The sequence below is a fragment of the Wasmannia auropunctata genome, unplaced genomic scaffold (genome assembly GCF_000956235.1).
Source record: "Wasmannia auropunctata unplaced genomic scaffold, wasmannia.A_1.0 LD335965.1, whole genome shotgun sequence".
In the NCBI taxonomy this organism is placed as follows: domain Eukaryota; kingdom Metazoa; phylum Arthropoda; class Insecta; order Hymenoptera; family Formicidae; genus Wasmannia; species Wasmannia auropunctata.
Window position 1 is genome coordinate 91,591 of NW_012026925.1, and position 11,000 is coordinate 102,590.

The following is an 11,000-nucleotide window of genomic DNA, read 5'->3' on the forward strand; positions in this document are numbered from 1 at the left end:
TTTTGCTTGGAAAATCTAATTGCGCTGGGAATCTTCTAATCTAAGTTTTAATTACCAAGACATTTATTATACCGAGCCCGCGCGATGTACGTATAAAGTACATTAAATTTAGACGCCGATCTACAATTTTCTCCCGTATGTACGTACGCGGGCTTCAACGTATAAATTTTCAACGCTGCGCGCATTTACACGTCCGTACAACTCCGCTCGCGTATCTTTTATTTATGTTATTGTTTTCGCCTAACGTTTCCACGAGAGAGTTCTCCGCGCGCGAGAGTTATCCGAGCGTACGCGCTCGCGCGCGCGGACGGAAGCGCGCGCGTGTGCCGGCGGGATTCATTATGGCAAATGCACCGGGGTATATAGAGCCCGACCCCGTATGCGAACGCGCTTATGCACACGCTTGCATACTGATACGCGGGAATGCGCGCGTGCAATTACCCACGAGAGCCCGTCCCCGTCGCGCCGCGCCCTCCCCTGCACGCGCGGCGATTGTACACATAATTACCGCGCGCGCGGGAAGGCGCAATTATTAATTTAGGTATTACTCCACAGACCTATATGCCGCGCGCGGCGCGTTCATTCCTTCGCGGGACACTCCGCGCGCTGCGCCGCGGCGAAGGTCTCCGTCTCTCCCCGACCGGAAAGCGACTTCGGTGAGCGAAAAGAAGCGAGGGGAAAAATGATTCGACTGTGCGAGCTCGACAGTCGCTTCGCGACTGTAAAGATTTCTGCGGAAAAGGAACGAGAACTCGATATACAGAATCGACGTAGGACATATGCGAGGAGTATAGAAGAGTTCCCGTTACGCTGCAAGAGGTTCTTGTCGAGCGAGCGGAATAATTAAAAAAAATTCGTATTGAGACCAGCGAGAGATATTTGCATGATCAATTTTACACCTCTAGCAGTATCGCGCAAAGTGCCGCGATTAATTGCGCCCGAGTAATTTCCCGGTTTCTCGGCTTTCTGGTTTATACTTAAGCGACTTTAGCGGTGCAGGACCGCTCTGGCTGCAGGACGATCACGATTGGCGAATCGATTTGTGCCTCGGGCACAACGCCGTCCCGCCGCCGCCTCCGCGCGCACAGCTCCATTTATTATTCTATTAAATTCGTAGTTTCCCGTCGGGGGGAGGGGGACCCACCCCTGCCTAGAGCTATCTCTCACTCACGACTTAATGCGATATTCATACCGAGGCGAGCGGGCGCGCGCGGACCTGCACGCTGCTGTGGGGGGTCCGGTCCATATATGCAGCCCCCGCTCCACCCTCCACTCCTCGCCGTCCGTAATTAAGTCGGACGCCGCGCGCGCCGATCCTCCCCCGCGCGCTTTTTCTTATCCCCGGGGCGGAAAGCGCCGGCGGTGGCCATCCGCCTTATGTACCGCGAACAATTGCAACAAAGTTGCAGCGATATAATAATTCGCCGACGGCCGATCTTTCTTATCTCGCTGCTACACGACCGCGGTGCACCGCCGTCGCGGCGACGGCGGCGGCGGCGGCACCTGTAATTATTTTAATGGTCGTTCATACGATGACAGCGCGCGCTACTGCAATTGCTGCTCGGATTGCGTTAACTTACTTAATGTGTAACAAATAAATAATCGCGTTACCTAGAGCGATAAGTAACGGAGCCCGGCTTGGAATCGGGCAGGGCCGGCTTCGTATTTTATACTCGAAAGCCTCTCCCTCTCTCTCTCTCTCTCTCTCTCTCTCTCTCTCTCTCTCTCTCTCTCTCTCTCTCTCTCTCTCTCTCTCTTTGTCTCTCTCTCTCTTTCCGGCGAAACAAAGAAACATTGTCGGAAAACTATATTAAAATAATATAATACTTTTTATCTTGACTTTAATTGCCGATTTAACGATAGGAATCAATAAATCTTGATCAACTGAATTGATCTTACTTCTTAAATCCAGAATCTTACTCTCGTAAGATCCCTGCGAGATTTCTGTCGACTCAGGGAATTACACCTCTCGCAAACATCCCGAAGTTTATTTCCGCTGCCTTTGGAACGTTATCGGAGAGATTCGCGCGCGAGTGGAGTCACGCGCGCCGCGTCACGGCGCGGCTGCAGTGTGCTGCAGCAGATGCACCGATTGGTCGGAAAACAGACACGCGTGCTATGCTGAATGCACGCCGAAAGGGCGACAGCTTGAGGGGTGGCGGCGGCGGCGTCCGTTGCACGCTGATAACACAATTAGCTTGTCTCGTCATGCGCGACCTCTGATAAGGGCCAACTGCACCCCCGCTCTCCCGGTCACCCCTATATCCTCTTCCTTTGCCGTCCCACATCTATATACTACTCGTACTACAACCGGCGGGATCGCAGCCGGGGAGGCAGCTTGGATCGTCCGCGTCAGGCGGGATCAGGCGGAGAACAAGAAAATCCCCCCTGGGACCCACGCGGGCGTTTCAGGGACGCGCGATAAGGGCGCGGGCTTAACCCTCTCTCGGACGCGAAGGGCCGCCCCGCGACGCGACGTTAATACCTTCCGGCAAGGTTTTCCTTGGCTGATTTATTCCGGAAGGGGGCCGCCCGGAGTTGCGCGTCGCACGCGATTTAGTATACGCGCGGATTTGAGAAAGGGCCACGCGGAACCACGTGCCTCAAACGCGGAGCAATTGAAGACTATGGATCTCAAATTTCTTATTTCTCTAGTAAGCATCCAATGAAAAGATAAAAAGATGCATTTGTAGGCGTCACTTGTACGCCCTAAGTATCGATCGTTTAAAGATGTATTATTACAAATATTTTCAAAATGGAAGAATTACAGCTTATTCTAAATCACATTCAAATAATACAAAAAATTTAGCAATATTATTAAAAATTGGATCAAAAATTATTTCAATATAAATAGTATTTTTTTTATCAGTGCTCTAAAAAAATGTATGAAAATGTATTGTAAAATAAAAAAACCTCAACTTTTTATACAAGTACTTTATAAATATATTCAAGATGATTTATCCAAAGTTTCATTGCAATGCAGAAATTAGTTGTTCTGTAAATAAGCAAAATATTTATTTGTTCTAAGTCTTCGTAACTAATCTGCAAATGGCAATAAAATTTTGCATAAATTATTTTAGATATTTAAGGTATATATATGTACTTATATATATGTACAAAAAAATCAAAATTTTTATCATTATTTTTTTAAATTTTAATTTATAACAATAAAAATAATAACAAATAAAATAAATAAACTATAAAAATGTATTGCTCAATAAAAATAGAATGTTATGAACACAATTTCCATACACGCATATATTTATTTAATGTATAAACATTAACCTATTTGTAAAAATAGATATAATACATCTTTAATTGTCTCACGCACCAATCTCTTTCAATCAAATTTGAAATCTCATCATTCTCTGTGCCTAAACGAAAACCACGATTTCAGAAAAGTAGATCGATAATATAAGAATTGTTTTTTTTCTTCAGAAAAGTGAATAATGTCAAAATTTTTATCATGCTTTTCTTCAGAAGAGTAGATAATGTAAACACTTCTTTCTTATCCTTAATAGTGAAAAGTATATCTTCTCGTTCCATATGTCGACAAGTAACAATGAGTCAGACAACGATAACTGTGAGGTAAGAATTTTCGCGGTGTCCAGAAGAAATTTCTCAATCCGCCTATGCGGGTGCACGTGCGACGGTGGATTCGGGGATGGCGAAAGAGACACGTGCGCTTTTACCACGCTTTATACCCCCGTCTGGATTTTAAAACAAATAATTATTTTTAAGGTCCATTTATGGGTTTCCGGTTCCGAGAGGAAATCCCGCCATTGTCATGTCCCCGCGTCATCCACGTGTCCGATTTCTCTGTGTTTGCCACCGCACACGTGCGCGCACGAGTGCTCGGCGACGCGCCGCCGTGCGTATACGGCGCGATCGTGATCCTTTTCGCATGGATATTCGTATTTACGGGGCCAGAGGGCTCGACCCTTCGAGGGAGATACTTTATCGAATCGCACATCCGAGGCTCTAAGCGCGAGAGGGTGCCTGGAAAAAGACGCTATACCGCGAGAATTCATATTTTTGTCGAATATAAACAATTAATACAAATATAAAGTATGATATACTGAAATTATACTCTATTAATTCTTTTTTTTATTTATCTCTTGCGTATTCCTTATCGTTCATTTCACGTTCTATTCGCTTCTTTACGGTGCAAAGAGAATGGATTTACGGAGAAAAGTTCTGCTTGGCTGTCGCATCGGTTATCAGCTTCGCCGAGCCCTTCTGGGCTTCGAGAAAGTACGAAGTTTACACACACACATACACACATACACACACATACACACAAAAAGGAGAGGCCACCGGGTGGATGAAGAGCACCGGCCGCAGGGGGTGGAACACGGTGTGGTAATAGCATAAATCCGTGAACTGTGTGTTGTAGTCGGTTCCCGATGGTCTCGAGGAGGGGGAAGGGACAGGCAGGCCGGAGGCAGGCCGAGCGTTGGAAGAAACGACAGTCGCCACTCGACGCCTGCACCGAACGGGAGGTAGCTCCGGCGAGAGAGAGAGCACTCGGCCTTTTCGGAAACTCCGCTTTGCGTCCGCGTGGAAAAAAGTTTTCCCCGCGCCGGGAAAGACAGCTCCGGGCGAGTCAACAGCTTCGACCGCGTAGTAATTCATTCGTTGATCGCGACCTCGTTGCGCTTCGTATCGAAAGAAGAGGAAAAAGAAAGAGAAACAAAGAAAGATCAAATTTTCGGAGATTTCGTTCTTTCTTTCTTCCTTTTGATTTCTTTTTACGGAACGCAAGAACGATTTCGCGAAGAAAAAGAGAGCGAGGGAGACAGAGAGATGAAACGTCGCGGGATCGTCTTGGACCCAGTGTGAACCAAAAGGAGGGAGAGTCCGCGGCATATCGATCGAGAGATCGATCGGTCGCGCGAGCGAATCCGAGCGGAGGCGGCTTTTCGCGATCGGCGCGAATTTCGTCGGCGGTGTGCGATCGTCTCCGCCCGATCGCTTCCTCCGCGGACGGAAGATCGACGGGGATCGCTCCCCGAGGCGCGCGCTCGCGCTGCGAATCAGTCAGTGTCCGCGTCGTCGGCCGAGGTGTTTCGGCCCGTCGTCGTCGTCGTCGCGTCGCGTCGCGTCGCGTCGTAGCGATTCCGCGCGCGGCGACCGAAAGCAGCGCGACACTCGTGAAAGTGCGCTGGCGGCGGCGTCGGCCTGTCAACCGGACAGGTGCGAGAGTAATTGACACGAGGACGAAGTGAAGACAGTAGGGGGAAAGGAAGAAAAGGTACTGCTTGGAGCGAGCGCGAGCGAGCGGACTTGTTGTTCGCCCGAGAAAATCGATCGAGGACGTTAATGCGAAATAAAGTCGAGAGGAGGCGGGGAGAGAGATACCAGGAAACATTCAAATAAACATTTCAATAAACAAGTGTCAGAAGGATCGGATAGACGCGATAGTTTATTATTGAAGAAGATACGGCGAGACAGAGAGAGAGAAAGAGAGAGACAAATAGAACGGTGACATTTAGCGGACGACGGGTGAGACACGGGTATAGGAGGAACAGAGAGAAAGTGACGTTTCTTCGATCATACTAAGGAGCGACCGCGAGAGGAAGGGAGAAAGCAGACGACGAGTGGGCCCGAAACAGGTCTCCACGTGACACGGACAAAAGTTCGCCGCGGCTGCAGGGAAGAGATCGGGTGCGATCGGTAACGGAAGCGGTTGTGCGCGAGTGTGACACATTCGGTTGCATCGGTTCGGCTCGGTTGCTTCGCCGTTTTCTTTTTTTTCTTCTTCTTTTTCTTTTTCCGCGGCTATTCCGTGAGAAAGTGCGGGCCTGACGTTCGCCGCAGGGGGAAGAGCACGCGGATTACTCCAGGATTCCAGAGAAGAGAGAAATTTCGCGACGCGCGACGCGCCGCGACGAGGAGGAGGAAGAGGAGAGGAGGACGAGGAAGAGAGGAGGAAAAGGAGGAGGAGGAAGACCGCACGAACACGCGCGCACGCGAGGAGACGCGATAAATTGATATCAGCTTTATCGGATATCAGCGGGGACGAGAGAGAGAGAGAGAGAGAGGGAGGAGGGAGACAACGGATCCGCGCTTCCCCGGGCGAATCCGCGTGCGTGGTAAGTGCGTTGTTTCGTTTATGTGTATACATATATATACGTGCGGATGTAAACACGCGGCGGAAACACGCCGCCGGCGCTCGGACGGAAATCGATCGTCCTCGCGATTGGTCCCCGCGGATATCGCCAACGTCACGTATCTTACGCAGGATACTGCAAATTGAGGTACCCCGGTGTGGGTTTGGGTTTTCCACGGGACGATCTCGCGAATATAACGAGAAAAAATTTCCACACGGATTGGATTCAGAGAGAGAGAAAGAGAGAGAGAGAGAGTGAGTGAGTTATCGCATTCCTCCAATTCTTTGCGTTACGACAGAAAAATATACAGAATAATAATTCACGCATTTCAAAATGTACTTCCCGGAGCGCGTCGAAGTTCTCCTCTAAAGTTTTAATTATCAATTAATATTGATGAGAACAATAATTTAAATGTGCAAATTATTATTCTGCATTTCTCATGTGATTCTTCTGCATTAATCTTACGACTTATGTAGAATAATTTTGCAATATTCGTAACACTTTAGTAATCTCTCATTCATTCGAAGCTGGTCGCGCACTTCACCGTCACACGTATGCGCATTTAAATTTCAAATTTCACCGTCGACACGAAATAACCGTATGTACTTCGTCTGTCGATATCTACAGATTTTCATTAGAAAGTTTTCAGCTCTTTGCCGCCGAATTTTCTACGCTTATATAGTAGCAGGAATCGGCGGCAGACAGATCGCGGTCATCGGCGTCGATCGACAACGTTACACACAGACTGACTGTATATACACGCGACCGATTAATTAACCCGCGGCGTGTTGTGGCCCGCCGCGGTTTGTTTGCTTGTAAACAAATGATGTGGAATCAGGCTAAAAGCGCGGACTGTTGATACCGCCGGCCGACTCTTTGCGTAATTACTTACCTCTGGCGATTGTCGCTCATTAATACGAGATATACGCTGCTCCGCAGCGCGGCGCGGCGCGGCGCGGACGAAGGTGCCGTGTAATTAAATCCCCTTGTATCCAAGAACAATTACGCTCGTTAACGGAGTGCACTTCGCGGTTCTCAGTTAGTTTCACGAGTACGATCCCGACACGAAGCGCAGATTTAACCCTTTAATTTAGCGAGAATAACTTCACCCGAACTTCTCGACGAACGAAAATTATTATTTGCGTTTCATTCGGTGTGACATGGATTTTTTGATATCTTACTTGAAAATCACGTTCCGTTTCGAGCGAATAAACGCAAGACATTTATTAACGAATCGCGACTCCTCCGAATCTCTAAATGCTGACGCCTTCGCAATCCTGATGTGAAACACCGCATAATTATTGATTTAATCGACGCCAATATCGCGTCGGCCATTTGCCAAGTCGCGCAGCGCGTACAATGTACTGTTTGATAAAACCACTTTACGCGCATTATTGTGCAACGAAAATTACTCCATTTAGCATACTCGTTATTCGCCATTGAACGCGAGAACGGCGCACAGTTATCGACTTTTATATCTTTATTCCGCCAGTCGAATATATGTGCGTGCGCGATAAAATCCGCGCGAAGCGCACTTTAATAGGATTGTAAAAAGATGTCAAAGGTTGCTTAACAAGCGGGAGAAGGATTCATTCGAGATGGCTAAGCATTGTCGTAAATAACGATGGCCTTCGAGTAACAGCTTTTACGTGATAAGATACTCATTTCATGTTCAATTGTAAGATACACGGAAAGAACGATTTTGTTAAAAGGTCTAAAAATTTTACTGAATACAGATCTGAAAAGAATTATTTGTTGAATCGTCAAAATAATTTGCTAGAATATTAAAACTGATAAGCATTACTATAAAACGTTTTGATATTCGAGCAATCGTGTTGATTTTCGCACAAAATTATTTTGATTATTGAGCAAAAATTATTTTCAAATCTGAATCCAGCAAAATTGTTCTTTCCGTGTATTCATTTCAAGAGAGATTTTGACAAAATATTTTAATTAGCAGAAATTTTTAAAGCTGTAAATCCGCTCTGGTATTTGGACTTTCCACCTTCACACATGGTTTACATATCATAAGTACTTTCACTAGGAATCCTTACTTATGTTTTCCTCTCCCACAGATAATCTCTCTACCTGTTAAAATACCTGTCTATACCGTTTCGCTAGACCTTTTGAGAGAGCTATTGTTCGTCGCTCGCAATACTTTAGGGATGAGTCTTCCTCTCCGGAAGATAACGTGAATGGAGAAACGATGATAAACTGCTAGCGAGTGTGACATCAGCGGGCAGATAATTCTGTAAAATGTTAGGAACTTAATGTCTTTGGTCATTAAAAGAGAAACGGCTAAGATACGACTAATAGTCAGATTAGCGTCTAATTTACGTCGGAATGCTTCCTGTTTCTATTTCTACATTTAAAGAGAATTCTCGGATCGTTGATTTTTGTTAATAGTAAGATTTGACTCTTAATTATTAAAATTGTAAAGTTGGAGTTTCAAGTCATTGCGTTAAAAGAGAGAGAAAAAGAGAGAAAGATATCAATTATAAGAGAGCTAGTATCGATTAGTAAAAATTTATCTTTCATGAAAATAAATTTTTTATCCTTTTATCAGTTATTACTGGAAACGATATACCGACTATCTATTAGTTTAATTAACTAAAATATTCTGAACTGAAATATTCTGTCGGATTGAAATGCGGGTATAGGTAGTCGTATTCTCGTATCGGGTTACGATCGCCTAATCCAGTTCGACTAGCGAGGTCACCGATACCCGGTTAACGGAGGTCAGGATCCGCGTTCAGATCGGACAGTAAAAGAAGCCAGTTCAGATCAAAGTAGATTGCCGTCACATGGCGATGTCAACTTCCCAAGATGGTTAGTTCTTTGAAGTTTCAGATAGGCGTACGCTTTTTGTACATCGGGCTAATTAGCTGCTTTACAAGCAGTAATAATTGATAATTAAATCTCTCAACATTTTCTAATAACTAACAATTTCTATTTCTTCGTTATCATCAACACATTATTATCAATTATTTACGATACTTCAATATACATATGTATATTGAAGTATAAAAATATTAAAATATAATGTTTTATTAATAGGATAATATTCGAATGGAGAACGCACGATAATCTAATTACTTATGGCGTACGAAAACGACACGATATAATTATTGTCATTTTTTTTATTTTAACGGTGTTATCACACGCGACTTAAGGTAAACGTACCAGTGACTGGACATGTATCTATATCTGAACACGTACATAAAATTTATTAATCTCAAATGCTTTTTTTTATTATAATACAATATATCAAAATATATAATATAATATAATATATCAAAATTTAATTGTAAAAATATTTAAAGATTACAATTAAATTATATTTTGTAGTATTATGAAAAAAAAGCATTTAAAAATAAGTTTTTGTGTTTGTTTTGCGTACTTGTTCAGACGTAGATACACGTTTATGCAGTCATTGGTACGTTTACCTTAATTTCCGAATCGGAATATTCGAATTTCACGGTCAGGATTTGTTTCGCGCCCTATATAAACACCGCTGTAATTTTCGTTAAATTTCAACGCCGCTAGAAACGCTAAAGAGCGGCGTTTATCTTCCGCAGGTGCACGCACGCCTTGCGACAATATTATGAGCACTGCTCACGAGCTCTCGATCCTGTTTTGTAACATCGGGACGACTTCTCTCCGTTGGCGTATCTATATAATACTTTGCTCGATTGCGTTGCACACGAAAAACAGGAGTGCGGATAACATCGCCGCGCCACGTTCAAGCGCGCCCGTCGCGTCATCGTCGGTTAACATACTGTGCGCGCAGTAATTAACATAGTATACCGGCGAATAATTACCCCGTCTATCGCGCGATCCGATCTTTCAGATGGGAATCTAGTATCGCGAGGCACGCGACACATCGCGATGCAATTATTCCGTGAACTTGACGAAGATCTATGGAGCTTAAAATTATGTCATACCGAAATCAGATAATATACACAAGAACGATGATGGAATAAAAATGAACGAATAAAAAGTTACACAATCGATTTTTTACACAAGCCGTCAAACGTCAAATTTCCGTCACATCAGGAGGCGACGATTCGAGAACTCAATAAATAAATATAATCTTTTTCTTTATGGCTGCGGTTCCCAAGATGTTTAATACATAAAGTTATTCGCGCGCTTGTGTGCGCAATAAATCTCGAAATTGCATATGTAATTGTGCGTTTTATGCGAGTTTTATGGCACGACGGTCGCGCAACACTTTCTAACGAGAACTGATCGGAATATATCGGACCCGACGTCGATCCCCGGCCTCTTAATCCGCAGATTCATCTCACGTTTTCGGACTTAGCGACGAAAGTATACGTGCCGTCAATTCGGGTCGGCTGTGACACTCTTCTTTCTCTCTCTCTCTCTCTCTCTCTCTATCTCTCTCTGTCTTTCTTTTTTTATCGAGACTACTTTAACGACGCCGATGTGTACCTTTATTCCCCGCGAGGAATGCATCTCGCACGTTAATATCACTCGACTTTCCATTCGCTGCGTTCTACGTCTCCCGGTAGCGTTGAGTTATTTTTGCGTGCACGAGAGAAAAAAAAGAGAGATAGACGGAGAAAAAGAAACGGAGATCGGAATTCCCGAATAACTTTTTGGCGCACGCGCGAATATTTAAATCGTGGTTTATTTTCATAATAAATTTAAAGTGTCGCTCAAATTTACATGAGCATTAAAATCTCGAGATAACCCGACTACTATTTACGATCGCGGTTGTTTCGGTCTGCCCTGACCTATAAAATTTCGTCATTCTTTTGTCGTAACACGTTGACACAACGTATAACGTGGCTGCAGTTATGTGTGAAAACCGTTTAATTATAAAACGGCATCTATAACGAGACTTAAGACTTAAGATTTAAGAAA

The 11,000-nt window shown here is 44.6% G+C and overlaps 1 protein-coding gene across 1 annotated transcript in view; it reads left to right on the forward strand.

The window, feature by feature from the left end:
* Positions 1 to 6,029: 6,029 nt before the first annotated feature.
* LOC105455000 overlaps positions 6,030 to 11,000 on the forward strand; it is a 51,432-nt gene continuing 46,461 nt past the window's right edge. The window contains exon 1 of the mRNA XM_011698017.1: positions 6,030 to 6,095. The gene's annotated coding sequence lies outside the window, so the exon portion shown is untranslated. The remainder of the gene's footprint in view (positions 6,096 to 11,000) is intronic.